This window comes from Equus asinus, chromosome 13, assembly GCF_041296235.1.
Source record: "Equus asinus isolate D_3611 breed Donkey chromosome 13, EquAss-T2T_v2, whole genome shotgun sequence".
Lineage (NCBI taxonomy): Eukaryota > Metazoa > Chordata > Mammalia > Perissodactyla > Equidae > Equus > Equus asinus.
This window is the reverse complement of record NC_091802.1, coordinates 51,532,016-51,544,114: the sequence shown is the minus strand read 5'-3', so window position 1 is coordinate 51,544,114 and position 12,099 is coordinate 51,532,016. Positions and strand designations below refer to the sequence as shown.

Genomic DNA, 12,099 nt, shown 5'->3' with positions numbered 1-12,099 from the left:
TGGATCCCAGCTGCGGACATGGCACCGCTTGGCACACCATGCTGTGGTAGGCGTCCCACATATAAAGTAGAGGAAGATGGGGACGGATGTTAGCTCAGGGCCAGTCTTCCTCAGCAAAAAGAGGAGGACTGGCAGTAGTTCGCTCAGGGCTAATCTTCCTCAAAAGAAAAAGTCTTAACTAGAATTATCTTGTCCCCATCTTACACAACATTGTTTTCCAGTACCTTATTTACACATGGTTTTCTTTATTAAATTAGTTGCTGCTGTTGTTGTTTTACGTGAACATTTGTCTAGATTTATCCACACGTTTAACAATTCTTTTTCTCGCCATGACTTCTGGATAATTAATTCTTTCCAGGTAGGTACAATATCCTTCCTGAGTAGTCTTCCTACTCAAAATGTGGTGATTGGATCAACAGCATAGATGTCACCTGGGAGCTTAGTAGACATGTAGAATCTCAGGACCTAAACCCAATGAATCAGAATTTTCCCATTAACAAGATCCCTAGGTGACTTACAGCCACTTTGAAGTTGGAGAAGTTCTAAGTGGGACCTGAGATGCTACATTTCTGACACCTTCCAGGTAACATCCATGCTGCTGGCTCTGGTCCAGGAGGTACAGTTTGCAGCAAGGCTTGAGGTCCATCTAGTATTGTTTGCCGGTAATAAATAATTTCAGGTTTTGATGTCTGAAAAACATCTTTATTTTATGCTTATCTTGGAGTTGTTGAGTATGGCATGAAATTTGAGGTTAAGAGTTACTTTTTTCTTTCATTTGAGAGAGATATTCCTCTGCCTTCTAATTTAGTTGTTTCTGTTGAGAAATTTTCTATTCTTGTATTTGGGCTTCACCTGTAGGTAACCTATTTTTTCTTTCTTGATATTTTTAAGATGTTCTCTTTGTCTTTGAGGTTGTATAGTTTATTTTCTAATGATTTAATTGTGAATTGCTTTTTGTTGAATACTGCTTTAAATGTATTTTGATTCCAGAATGCAAGGATTTGAGTCTTTAAACAATTCTGGAAAGTTCTTTTCTCTGTGAATATTGCCTATTATATGTTTTATTCTCTATTCTCTCCTTCTGGAATGCTTTTTAAACATTTAATGGATCTTCTCTATGTCTCTTGATCTCTCTTTCTTATGTCATTGATTTTGCCTTTGCACACTTTCTGGATAATTTTTTGAGATCTACCTTCTAGTTCACTAATTCTCTCTCCAGTTGTGCTTTATCTTCTGTTTATTTACATTGAGTTTAATTCCAATACCTATGTAACGATGGTTTCCATTGATGAATATCTTCCTAGGTTTTTGTCAATGCTATAATGTTTTGTTTCATATATTTTGATCTGTCATTTCTTTATTAAATTATTCCAAATACATATATTTTTAAGTCTGCATCCAATAATTCCTCTGTTGAATATTTTTGAAAGTCAGGCATGTTATTCGTGCAAGATCATCCTTATAGTGGCTTGTTTCCTTGAGCAGTACTTCTCAAATTTTAATATATGTTTGAATCATATACACATCTTGTAAAACTGTGTGATTTGAGTCAATCAGTCTAGGGTAAGACCTGACATTCTTCGTTTCTAACAAACTCCCTAGAGATTCTGATGCTGTTGGTCCACATGCCATTCTTCAAGTAACAAGCCCTAGAGTATTTTATTATTTTCTATTATTTACTTATGTTTGAGGAGGATGTATGTAGAGGAATTTTATGTGACACGATTTGAAAATACCCCTGAAAATTGTTTGTTTTAACTTCTGTCAGAGATATTCAACTGGGTCTATTGTGTGTGTACACGTGCACATGCCGATTTTTTTGACTTAGGATTCCAGGGCCATTCAAGTAGTAGAAATTTGTATGCCAAATCTGCATTAAGGCTGGGTTATTGTTACGAGCTCTCAGAGGAGAGTTTTTCTTTATCCTCCCCCTCTAATACAGAGCCAGAATAAGAAAACCAAGATTCTGTGTCATAGCTCTAAGCTGGTGGGCAGACATTTTCTATTGTACTCAATCACTGAAGGTGTAATCCTTCAAAAATCTGATTTTATTTGAAGGTGCCAGATCCAACTTCCCACATTCTATTGGGCCGAAGACCTCTCTTCTCTTCCAGTTTATTCATTAAGCCCAAGTCCTTGGGACAGCCAAATAGTAAGTGGCAGCTTACTCTAGGGTTCAAGCTCTCTCTTCATCTTTTGACCTCTGGTGATAGTTCTTATATTTTATTTAGTATTTATAGATGTTTCACACTGGAGTGCATTTCAAGATATCTAGTATACAGTATTGTTTGGATATAAATCTAACTATTTAGAAGAATTTCTAAACAGGTTAGAGTTTTGAAAGATGCCAAATACTGACAGATATCCTAAGAATCTGGCATGTCTCAATTCTAAGACTCCCTAATAGATGGAATTTTACTTTATTTAGAATTTGGTCAACTAAGCTCCACCATTATTACACAGAATTTTTCCCTTTTTAACCAGTTGTGTTGGCGTAGTATAGACACAGCCTGAATCATCATGAGGGATGGAAATTGGGTTTTAATCTATAAAAAACTAAAAAAAAAATGAGATGTGATGCCATGGAGACCGATGAGATTTTTTTCTCTCTCCTAGGGAAAGATTCAGAACCTAAGTGATGAACAAATTTAATTTCAGATTACTAAACCCAAGTACCAGAATGTCAACTGTGGGCATTTGCAAATGTGTCTGGTTCTGGTAACTAAGACCATTTCAAAAAGATTATTTTACAAGTCCTTTATTCCAGTTTCATGACAATGAATTGTCTAGGCCAACCATGGTGTAGGCACTTTCTTTCTATCTCTAAGATGCTTTAATTCTTTAAATTGTTCTATAAAAAGTAAAAAGCAATCTAAGCAGCAAAGTGCCCCACTGAACTCGAAATACCTTGGGCAATCATGAATGTGGAATATGCTGGGATCCAAGGATCATATAAAAGAAAGACAATGGGCCCAAGTGGCCTGGCAGCTTGGAAGAATAAAAGGCTCCAGAGATTCCTGCCTCAGGTTTTTTTCCAGAATGTCCAGTGTTGTGCTCAAAAGAGGCTTTAGAGTTCCGCTGGCTGTGTGCACGCGGCGGGTGGCTCCCGGTGCGGCGCGCTCGGCTCCCATGGCGCCCGCGACCCCAGCCCCGGCCTCAGCTGCAACCCGGCCGCCGCTTGAACATGGACTCCGCAGGTCCAGATACCAACCTGACTTTTCCTAACAAAGGTCTGCTGTCCGACTCCATGACAGATGTCCCTGTCGACACGGCGGTGGCTGCCCAGACTCCTGCTGTGGAGGGTCTGTCGGAGGCTGAGGAGGAGGAGCTCATGGCTGAGCTCGCAAAGGTGGAAGAAGAAATTGTCACTCTGCGCCAGGTTCTGGCAGCGAAGGAGAGACATTGTGGAGAGCTGAAAAGGAAGCTGGGCCTCTCTGCCTTGGAGGGCCTGAAGCAGAACCTGTCCAGGAGCTGGCATGATGTGCAGGTCTTTAACGCCTATATGAAAACTTCTGAGAAACTTGGAGAGTGGAATGAGAAAGTGACCCAGTCTGACCTCTACAAGACTCAGGAGACTCTCTCTCAGGCGGGACAGAAGACTTCAGCTGCCCTGTCTACCATGGGCTCTGCCATCAGCAGGAAGCTAGGAGACATGAGGAACTCTGCAACCTTCAAGTCGTTTGAAGACCGAGTTGGGACCATAAAGTCTAAGGTTGTGGGTGGCAAAGAGAATGGCAGTGACAACCTTCCCTCCCCGACTGGGAGTGGAGACAAGCCCCTGCCTGATCATACGCCTTTCTAAGCCCGTAGCAGGTTCGCCCGGCCATGGAACACATGCAAGTACCCTCTCATCGCCACAACTGCACCTCTGCGCAGCGGAGCAGCCGGCCGGGCAGCTGGTGAGCGCCAAGAGCTGGTTTTGAGGACAGTCCTGCCATCCACACGTAGACGTGGCCGCTGCGCTCACATGAGTTGGAGAACACAGTCTGGTACACAGATGCTTCACACTAAAGTTGGTAGATGCAGCAGGTCACTGTGTGTCCTTCCCGGGGTGTGGGAAGTGGACAGGGTGGCAGGTCCCACGGCATCTTGAGCCAAAGCCCAAGCTCCCTTTGGGAACCGGTTAGTTCATCAGAATGTTGAAAGAATGGGAAGAGCGATAAGTATAAAATAAGTAGTATTTCCTAACTCCTTCCCTAAGTCACAGAGGGAAGAGTCATCCAGAAAGCCCTACCTAATCTGCAGTTTTTATTTCAAGATGCTAAACGAGAAAACTGTCCATTTTCTGAAACCCTCCAGAAAAGAAACTGATTATCAGCAGCTGCCTGATTGTTACACTAATGATCTAGCTTTAACAAAAGCAAATTCTTTATCTTTTAAATGCAGTGGAGTTTTCAAAAATTAAAACTAAGCAAAGCAGCTTTAGTGTGATAGTTAGAAAATATTATTTCTTTGGACTCAAGCTGAAATACAAGCCTTACATCGCCTTATGCTTTATTGGTTTATAATGTTTTTATATATAAAAATGAGGGTTCTTTAGGGGTTTTGTGCACTATGTAGAATTCTGCATCTAGCCCAAGTGGCAGCATGCCTGTCCCAGTGGTGTGTTTTATTTCACTGACACACTATCCCAGTATATGAAACTTGCTTCTCTCTCCTCGCAACAACTGTGGCAACTTCCGCTGGCCAAAGAGCTCCTGGGCCTCTGGGGTTGGGGGTGGGGGACAGGAGAAAGAAAAGCAGCACCTTCTGCAGTGCTGCTGAGGTGCCCTTGTGCGGGCCAGCTCCTGAGGCATGTTACTGCTCAGCGCCTCCAGCCGGGGACAAGCCAGCACCAGACGGACCCTACAGGGCAGGTCGGGGCTGGGGCACTGAGGTCTGCTGGAACTCTGCTGTCACCTTTTCTCTTTCACAAAGAGCCACAAAGATCTCTTTCCCATTTTGAAGCTGCCATGCCCCAGCAACCTCTCACCCAGGGCCCCACATGTCGGGTGTGTCTGGAGGGGCAGCTCCGTGCCTTACTGGCTCTTAGCAGGCAGAGGCCTTGCCTGCACTTGCATCTGCACCTGCTGTGGGTATCTGCTTCTGGGAGATGGCAGTGAATTCTCCGGTGCTGAGTGTGTGCTGGTCACTTCAGACACCCCCGAGAGGACTGCAGGCCATGCTTGTGCCAGGGGAAGAGCACTCAGCGTTCTTTCTCTGGGGTAGAGTCTCTCAGTTGGGGTGTCAGGAGAAGGCAGGGTGCATGGGTAGTAACTGATTTAGCTTTTCCTTAAAGTAAATAATGGGTAATTTGTCAATAAAGCATTCCTTTATTATGGGAAAAATCAAAAAAAAAAAAAAAAGAGGCTTTATTCCCAAGAATGATTCAAGCAATCTCTAGTAACAAAACAAGAGTCAAAAGACAGAGGAAGCTACTCTCTAGTAGACAGGAAAAAATAATTGGAGAAAAACCAAGTTATGAATGATAATTTTAAATATAGCAAACAGTAATGTAGCCTCAGGTAATTGTTTATTCACGCCCGAACTTCATTGATGAGCTGGTGGGATAGAGATAATGTAGAGCAGTAGTCAAATGTGTAGACTCTAGAGGCACTCTAACTGGCTTCAAACTCTGCCTTTACCATTTTCTAGACGCATGATCTTGCCCAATTCATTTAACTTTGCTAAGGCTCAGTTTCTTCAACTATAAAAGAAAGGTAACAAATCTTAGAAAGTTGTTGAAATCATGATGTTGAGATGGTAGTGTAAAGTGCTTAGTACAGTACCCAGCATCTGGTATAAGCTAAAAATAACAATGAGAATGGTGATAACGGTGATGGTGGTGGTGATGGGGGCACTAGAGTTTAGCTAGGGTCTGGACAAGAAAGTTGGGGATCAGAGGAACTTTGTTTATTTGATTGTTCTTTCATCCGTTTAGTTGTTCATCGGACATTTAATACATACCAGATATTGTTACAGGTATCTGGAATTTTAGAATGTTAAACAGAAAACAAAGATTAATGAAGTTTTACAGACTGGGCAATGAAGCTAAGAAGAACATACTACAAATGGGAGGCTCCATAACTAACCACAGCTCAACACTGACATAATCTACTCAAGCCACCGTCAGAAAAGACCACTTCTAGATGACACCAGGTGTTAAGACTGAATCCACGATATATTTCCATACTTGTCACTACTAACATGGATACGAAGAAGAAATTGGCAGTGATGGCAGCAATATATGGCAGCAACGGCAACAATATATGGCAATAGGAAGCATTACTGAAATATGATAGACTATAATTAATTCTGAATTACCCACTTTTCTGCCAGGAGCTTGACCTTTCCTGAGGGATATTCTGTACAAAAGAAAGTACTCTGAAGTGTCTTAAAATTCGATGCTCATGTTTAAGTGTTGATCTGACCACATCCATGTTGTAGAAATTTTAGCATATGAATTCTCCTCTCTGATCTTCAGTTTCTTCATTATGTTCAGGATTGTGAAGTTAACTGAGCTAATGGGAAAGCATACAACAAAGTAGATAATGGTAGATATGTTGGGTATTTCCAGATCTTCTCTCCAACATGTTTCACTCAACCCATATGGAGACTGCATCAAAAGGCACCCTTGACTCTGACTTCTGGTTGAATTTGGCTAAGAGGAGGCACTGGGTGGGTGGGAAGAAAGTAATATCAGAGTATTTATCTTTTCATACACCCTCTATAATCTGTGTCCCTTTAACAATTTCATAACTATCATCAGAGGTCTTCTTAGCATAGTTTATCTCTAACTTCTGGTAGTTGCTACCTCTCCACATCCCTAAGGTAATAGTCTGTCGTTTGCCCCAGACATTAAATCATCCTTTATTGTAGGTTCTAACCCTACCTTCACCTCTGTAATAATCTGTTTATGAAACTCACTCAAAATTTCCCAATTTGTTTGTGCTCCTTGTTTTCTTCCAGGATTTTGATCTGATCATGTTGGCTTTGCTATTTCAGTCTGGATGCAAATTTGTCCCCATCTCTTACTAGCCATGTGAACTTAGGCAAATTAATTAACCTTTTTTGCCTCAATTTCATGATCTATTGTTCTGAGCTCAGGATTGTTGTAGAGACTGTGTGGAGCAGAATAAGCGTTTAATAAATAATAATGATTGATAAGTGTAAAATATTTTGTCAAATCTCAACTACTATACACATGGAAGATTAGTTAACGACAATGATTTTATTAAAACCTAGATTGGTGGTCCATTTACTATTAAATAGGAGTTAAGGAAGAACTATTTTGCAAAAGAAAATAATATCAAGTTTTAAAATAAGTTAAAATTGACACAAGACTCTTTGATGGCGAGCCTCCGAGGTGACCTCCAGTGATTGTCATCTGCTAGTGTTCATGCTTTTGTGCAGTTCCCTCCGATGTCGAATAGGGCTTACCTGTGAAATCAATAAAATATTGCAGAAATGACGGCCTGTGGATCCTGAGTCTGGGTCATAAAAGACATTGTGGCTTCTTGGATCATTCATTCTGGGGAACATCAGCTGCCATGTCATAAGGATACACAGACAGCCCTGTGAAGTATTCCATGTGGCAAGGAAGTAAGGACTCTGCCAATAGCCAGTATGAGCCTGCCAGCCATGTGAGTGAGCCATCCCCAAAGTGGATACTTCAGCCTCAGGCAAGCCTTCAGATGACTGGCATCTTGACTGCAACCTCAGGAGAGACCCTAAGCCAGAATCACCCAGCCAAGCCATTCCTAAATTCCCTGACTACCAGAATTATGTGAAGTGAAAAATGTTTATTGATATTTTAAGCCACTAAGTTTTGAGGTAATTTGTTACACAGCAATAGAAGATAGCTTATTAATTTCCCTTTATACAACCTTGTCTGTTGAATATGCAGGAATCTGTGATTTACAAAAGCTGAGCCCTGAACTTCTTGATAATAATTAATTAAAATTTTTTAATCTCATGGGACTCAATACACAATGGTCTTCTATCCTAATGAGAAAAAGGCAACATTGTTTTTCATTGTGACTCTCGAGTGATAGACCACTTCATCTTGGTCTGAGTTTAGTCTTTCTCTAGACAGAAAACAGCTTCCACTATTACCCTAGAGATATCATTTTATAATGTAGTCATTCCTGGACACAGGAAAGCAACTCCATGAATTTAGTATTGTTTTTACATTTTCCCATATTCTCTATAGTATTAGTGTTACATTTATTTTATTGCACCATATAATCATTTTCATTAATGTTTAAACCTTTCAGTGATGTATACTTGTAATTAGAATTCTTCTAATTCTCTTTCTTACATGCAGGTGAGACAAAGCCTATTTATTTGGCCTCTTTAATTTACCCTTTAATCTTCATTCATAAATCAGTCGGCTCATCTTTCCTGATTATTCCAGTTCTTTGAACTCATTCCAATTGTATCAGGAGAAAAGGAGTTCCCTACTGAGCAATGTGGTTTGACCACAATGCTATCTCAGCAATGCACTGCATGCTTGCTTGCAATGCCATTCATTCCTTTTTGGAGGCAAGGTAACTCCTAAAACTGGGAAATATTTGGATTTTAAAACCTATTACCTGTTGTTGAATGTGTTCCAGTAAAATGTGCTGCACCCGCCAAAGGGTCAAGATATTGAACCTAGAACTCCAGGTTGCTATTTTAGGAACAGTGCAAAGTCAAAAAGCAAAAGGTGAAAAGATTAACCAGTTCCCTATGATTGCAAGTTTTAATTTTTCAAGATCTGCCCTCTGGAGTATTTCTTCCAAACATTAAATTCAAAGCTGTTTTCCACCAAAAGAAAACAAAATCCTTCTGACATTTTTGTCAAAGATTCTAAACTCTTAGCCCGCTTACATTCATTTTCTTTGCACTATGCCACTAGTAAATATTTTTCAGATCTTTTGCTTGATTTGGTTTTGTTTGGAATATTATGGCTCCCTGGCAAAGTGATTTGGAATTCAGAAGCCTTGAGTTTTAATATTGTCATTCCCACCAATGAACTCTCTATTCTGGGGGATATCATTTACCTTCTGTGTCTTTCAACATATTCACAACCAAAATGGGAATATCGCTCAAACTTGCTTTCTCAAAGAATTGCTGTCAAGCAATCTAAGATATCTATAAATACTTTAAATATAGTAACAACTTCACAGTTTTCAAATAGTCTCAAGTAAGCCAGTGATGTTGAAATAAAATCCAATTATATACACATGTCACTTACATTACAAAATGGATAGTTGAGATTAGAATCATATCAGGAGAAAATAAAGACCAACACACATGTTCAGGTGTATTGTTTTAATGGTAGGTTTTTATGTTAGGCTACAAGACTGGACTAAGATATCCAAATTCATATCCTTTTTCACAATCAATCACGTGATTTCACATAACAAGAGAAACACTATGTCCAAGGGGTTGGAAAAATATCTTTGGGATAGTGGGTGCTCCACTTCAAAGTCATAGATCCACATTAACAGTCACAAGGACATTCTTCCTCAGTTTGGACATTCTTCCCATCAGGTGGTGCTGGCACGGCACTTTTGCATGCCAAACTGAGTCGGTGGTTTCATGGTGATCTGTGAGGCATGAAGACAGCAAATAAAATGTGTGCCATTCAGGGAGGGCTCACAAGTCCTCTATAAAGTCATTCAGATTCTCTGGGTTCCTTGTCTTCTATTATAAAATGAGTCATGCTATAGGCAAGATAAATTTTTGAACTGATAATCACATGAGATGGTACAGGCAAAGCCCTTCATATCATGCCTGGAACAGAGTGAGTTCTCAACACATAATGATAATAATAATAATAAATTTACTCATGTAAGGGCATCTTTTCTATAAAATATTAAACAAACAGTTAACTCATGGAAAGTACCCTTTTTAGTTAGACCAATGTGATCCTCCTCTAGTATAAATCCCTGAATCCCTGTAATTGTCCTTTAAAAGCACTTGTATCAACCATGACTATTTATTTCTTCTTTTGTTTACCTCACTGCAGAGAAGGAACACAACTCCAATACTCTTGTACTCTTACCTTTATATATTATTTTTTAAATTCATATATTCAGTTTAGCTTCTCAAAGGGCAAGCTCAAGTCAGAAACATGAGAGAATAAGTAGACAAAAGGAAGAAGAGAATAAAGAAGCCTGAAGTAGAGGTAGGTCTGGACCTAATGGGAGAAGATAAAATGGAACCAGATGGAGATTTGTACCTTTATTTTTGTTTCACTGGATGGAGCAGATAATCAAACACATTTCCTCAACATTGGTTTTCTAATCTGCTCTGTCACCTCCCACCAAAATGTTAGGTCAGACAGAGGCTGTCTGTGCTCCTCGTGTTCCAGCATCCTTTACTTTAGAGAAACATATGCTTCTATGACCAAGCTCTGACATGGTCACTGAAAGAAGCTGAGTAAATATTTTCAAGATAAGCCTGGAGATCTTACTGTCTCTAAATCATCTACAGACCAAAATAAAAGAGAGAAAGGGTGTGGCCGTTTCCTATTCAAACATGTTGCTCAAGAGCTAATGGGAGTTTTATTATGATTGATAGGCCAAAATCTTTGTCTTCAGGAACACTTAATGGGGTAGGAACTGACCAATATTTACATTGGAGGTAAAGCCACATTTTACTTCATCTGGAGTCGAATAGTACCAAATGTGAAATCCATTCCTCAGATTGACGCTGCCTCCGTTTCACCCCAATCTGGGTGCCTGTGAGTCCTGCGAAATCTTGCAATCAATCTTCATTTATGCTACTTCCAAGCTTCAAAGTTCGGCAACAAAGGAGGATTACTGGGCAGCTTCAGTTCTAGGGTGGGTGAGTAACAAACTATAGGTGAGTAAAATATGTAATTCAAGCTCTGAAAACTATAAATGTTATAACCAGCTTCTTCGTTGCACGAGGGCAAATGCCTACTAAAGTAAAATGGTCTCGACATAAATCAAAATAGGGGGCTAAGTATTTCAGTCTTATAGAAACAATAGCAATGTGGTTCTGTCACTAATGGAGGTGACTGAAAAAAAAAGGTGCTATTTATACAACTATTCCAGTCAATAAATAGAAGATGATTTTCTTATTCTAGTTTGATATTCCGATATTTAGAACAGAGAAGTTTCCGATCTAAAGCTCTATCAATGCATTCTTTTCCTCTCTGGTTTGTGATACTTGCATTACGTTGAAGTGAAGAGAACCAGGGAATCCTTGAGATTAAATAGAAAGAGCATTCTAATGAGAGCTGTGGAAGAACTCTCAAAGCCGAATCCATGCTTTCAGTTTGAGAACCAACCACCATAAGCAAAAGAGAATGGAGACTAGCTCAGGACTAATGATGCTGTCAAATTTACACCAGGATTGGAGATTGGCACCAAAGTGTTGTGTAAATCCTCACCTGCTTTCAATTCCTCACTTCCCATTCTTCTTTAAAATTACCTCAAGCAGAGTTTTGCCTTTGCTGTTTCACCAAAACTGCTTTTATCATAGTCATCAATGACTTCTGCTCCATAAGCCATGGTCAATTATTTATTTGATACAGTTGCCCACTCCCTTCTCCCAGGTTTCCAGAACGTTGTATTCACCTAGCTTCCCTCCTATCTTCCTGGGATTTTCCATTGTCTTTGCTGGTTCCTCCTCATCTTCCCAGGTCTAAAGATAGGCCTGCTCAAGGGTCCAGTTTTTGTACCTCTTTTCTTTTCAGTCTACACGGACTCCCTCAGAAATGCTGATGATGCATACATTTATGTCCCAGCCAAGACTTCTCCCTGGAAATCTAGACTCATACTTCCAATTGCTTATCTGAAGTCTCCACTGGGATATTTAATACAAATCTCAAACTAACAATGACCAATATTGAACTTCTGATCTGCTATCCAAATCTTTCCTACCTCAAATAATGACAGTTCTCCCCTTTTGAGTTGCTCCGCCAAATATCTTGGAATCATCCTTGATTCCTCTCTATCTCCTACATATCACACTTGATGCAAATCTTGTTGGCTTTTCCTACAAAATGTACACTGACTCTGTTTCTCACCATCTCCATGGCAATCGCTGTGACCATCCATCATTATCTTTCTGTTTTCTGCAAGAGGACCCTCTGTCTAATCT

The 12,099-nt window shown here is 40.0% G+C and overlaps 1 pseudogene; it reads left to right on the top strand.

Annotated features, from left to right (window-relative positions):
• The first annotated feature begins 3,138 nt into the window (after positions 1–3,138).
• On the top strand, positions 3,139–4,732 carry LOC106830393 (tumor protein D54 pseudogene; annotated as a pseudogene).
• Positions 4,733–12,099: the final 7,367 nt, after the last annotated feature.